Raw genomic sequence first — 3,988 nt, forward strand, 5'->3', positions numbered from 1 at the left:
AGTTTATTTTTTAAAAAAGAGAGTGTCGTTTGTAGTGAGTGCAAGTGGTCATACCCAAAGAGGCATCGGGTGTTTCCTGTAATTTCTCACTACCACTCCACTTCAGTGATGGTCATCCACACCTGTTGCCAATCATCATTAAATCTGGAAGTTAAACTAGCTCTCTCCACAGTCACCCCTCCATCCCAAAGCTTGTGTCTGCCTCAGCTTTTGTCTAGCTCCTCTTGTTCTTGCTGACTTAGGTTTTGACCGTTGCTTGCTCCAGACTTCGGCTGTTGTGTTTTTCTCTTGGATTTAACCCTGGCATTATTTTGGCTGTTTTTACCTAGTGTTTGTGTTAGAGTTTTGCAGACTCTGAACCCAGCTTAGCTACACTACTGCCTTATCCTGCCACAGGATCCTACCGTACTCAACCATCACACTACGCAGGTGAAGACATTCAAGTTCCTTTTATGCAGAACAGCTACAGAAGATAAGTCTGAACATTTAAAATCTCTATTGCATACAAACCAATTTGGCAGCCAGGTGACACACATAAAAAAAAACTTTTGGTAAAGTGGCACAAGTGGAACAATAAATTCAATAGCTGGGTAAGAGTCTCAGAGGTGATAGATATCCTGTGAGTTGAGAATGACCTGGCTGGTAATTATTCATCATAAAAAGAATGTTCGCAAAGAAAACAAATTTGTGCTTTGATTAATCTGGAGGGGAGCTGAAAAGTGGGCCTAGTAGAACTGCACTAAGTGGGCCCAGTTAGAACTGCTAATCTAACTGATATAGGATTTAAATACAATTCCATGAGCAGGCCTGTAGTGGTCGTGGAGGATTCATACCTGGTAATGTATGCTTGCCTGGTGAGGGGCCTGGCTTTTGTAATTGCTGTAAGAAGCACAAAATCACCCCTCCCTGTTGCAAGTCTGTTCTCAAGTCAGCTGAGTGTTTACTCTTGAAAATCCATTTCTTAGGCATCTCCTAAGAGTTGTAATTTTGGGTTTTGTGGGAGCTACACTCAAAACCCCTTCAATTTTAAACACAACTTTTTTTGTTTTACTTTGTACACAATGAACAAATCCTAACCTGACCCCTTCTACCTGATTTCCAGAAATGGAAATTGTGTCCCTGAATTTTTTCACCTGCTGGAAACAGCCAGTAAGTGCTTGAAAGATAAACCTCTTACAGTGGACTGTAAAGAGTTTGAAATGACGTACACTTTGTTCGCCCTCAACCTCAGACCAGGAGTGAACCAGACGTTATTCACAAATTAAAACAGGCAATCTGACAGGTGAAATACGTTTCACACATTACCCATCCACAGTTAACATAATTTGATAATGTAAGCCCTGTTTCACAACTGAAAATATGAGGATCCAAGTCCTTTATGTCTTCAGCCAAAACTGCGTTTTTCCTTCCACCTTAAATGCTGCTGCAGTGATGTTATGTCGCCTTTCGTCTGTAGATGGCTCTCTTCGGTCAGTACTAATCCGGATGGAATACTGTAGACTTCCTCGGTGAAAGGCAATATCCAAATAAATAGTGACTGTCCAAATTGCATTTTTGTATGGAATATATTTTTTAAAATCTCAAACCCCCGATTATAAAATAGTTTCACAATTCTGACACCGTGCTGTGAGAGACAATGTAACAGACTGTCAAAATCCTGAACTACAGGAAATTTCACTCTACCATTTTTTAAATATGACCTTCTGAACATGGCGTGTGAGAAGACATTGGCAAACAGTGATTGCACTTTCTGCTTATTTGCTATGGCCCTCCCTCTTGATTATAAAAACGTCTCACAATTCTGACACTGTGGTGTGACACACAATGTCACCTCATACCACCACCAATCCTAACCTTGTGGTTACTATACCCTCTGAACTTTCCCTTTCACAGGATGAGCAATCTCTTCTCAGCAAAGGCCTCAGTTTTGTACTAGTCTCCAGGAAGCTGGACATCCCCCAAACCCAAGTCGACCTCAACTGCTTTTGCCGAAATATTATCTTTGCTGACTGCCCTTTCTTTCTTACACCTGAAGAAGGCTCCACAGCTGCAACATTTTATTTACTTTCTTCTCTTTTCAGCATGGAATAAACCTTTACTTGTTCCTTTGCAGCCTACGCATGCTGACGCAGCTAACCACCCGATATATAACATTCTTATAATCACAACCTCTAATGTCCACTGTGAGCATTTTTTTCATGATTATTTATTCTGCCATTGAAATATATTTAATGTCATACCAAAGTGTCATAATCACTAAAAAAGACATTTTTTTCATTCAGAAAATAAGACAATGACAAATCACTTGGAATTGGAATTAGCCTGTCCTGATCTAGATTTTCTATATACTTTAACATGCCATGTTCAGAATATCACAACTCAGAAATGCAACAGTGAAGTGTTATAATTACAAATGTACATCAAATCAAATCAAAGTTTATTTATCAAATGCACAACAGTATGGTGTGCAGCAGTAGTTGCTGGCAATGAAATGTCTTTTTCTGCGAGCTCACAAAAATCACAAGAATACAAAAATCACAAAATTCACTAACGCACAAAAATCACAAAATTGAGGTTACATTTTTTGAAATTGAATAAAACTCAATGTGGGTAGAGCTGCTATGTGTCCATGGTGTGTGCAATATATACATGTAGTGCAGTTAAGCTGAATACGGTGAAAACTGCGTCCATGTAGCCATTACAGGTGATTTGCTGAAGGAGCTGCGAGTTGACTATTTAGCAGTCTTATTGCCTGGAGGTAGAAGGTGTTCCGCAGTTTGTTGGACTTGGACCGAATGCTTTGGTACCATTTTCCGGACGGTATGAGGGAAAACAGTTTGTGACTGGGATGACTGGGGTCCTTGGGAATGGACCTGGCCTTCTTCAGACATCCAGCTGAGTAGATATCCTGGATGCTTGGTAGCTCACAGCTGGTGATGCGCTGCGCTGACCTCACCACCCTCTGCAGTACTTTGCGATCCCGGGCGGAGCAGTTCCCATACCAGGCAGTGATGCAACCAGTCAGGATGCTCTCAATACTGCTCTCAATACTCATACATGATGACTGATTTTGTCTCTCTTACCTTAGTGTCGTATTATTCAGAAGTTTTTATAATGAGGAAGGAGGGACAAAGCAAATCAGCAGAAGGTGCGCTATTTTGTTGACTATAAATCCTCACATGCCATGTTCAGAGGATCAAAGTTAAAAAACGGAACAGTAAATTTTCGTGAACTGCATGGTTTTCATAGTCTTTTACATTGGGTCTCACACCTCAGTGTCAGATTTTTGAGACGTTTTTATCATCAGGAAGGAGGGCCATAGCAATACAGCAAAAAGTGCAATCACCGTCTGCGAGACTGAAAGATGTGCAGTTATTCTTGTACAAATGCATTACAAAACATTTTGCAATAGAAGTATTGAATAAATAAAAAAATTAAAATGTAATACAAAACTGAAAAACTACTATAAGGTCTTCAGTGCCAGATATACAGTAGATAATTAAAAAGATGACAATGTCAGTGCGGTTTTTAGCTACTGCTACACCGAATGCTCTTCATTTAATTTCGGAAAGAAACATGATGATCAGTTTTATTAAGGTTTATTACATCTATAATGTAGTGAAACGTAAAGAGTGACATTTTACTTGCATTGCAACCATATTGTAATGGTTATAAATTAAAGTAATATAGTTGTAAGTGGTAAATGCACATCGCTCTCCAAAGTACGTACTGTACTGTACAACGCTACTTCATTGAGGTGTTTTTAACAGATTGTAAGTTAACAGATTCACGTTTCACGTTATAACTGTGTGCGTAATCGTGATCTGGACCCCCCCTTAAAAAAAAAACAACTGTAGGTAGAGCCTTGATTGTACTACTGTGTGTAATAAACTGTCATTATCATTATGTCTTTGGTGTTTTTTTATGTATTTATTTTATCGTCGTCATTTTCAGGTCAGGGGTTAAGTATCGTTTCTCCTGTATCTCT

This window comes from Lepisosteus platostomus, chromosome 1 (assembly GCF_059453375.1).
Source record: "Lepisosteus platostomus isolate fLepPlt1 chromosome 1, fLepPlt1.hap1, whole genome shotgun sequence".
Classification (NCBI taxonomy): domain Eukaryota; kingdom Metazoa; phylum Chordata; class Actinopteri; order Semionotiformes; family Lepisosteidae; genus Lepisosteus; species Lepisosteus platostomus.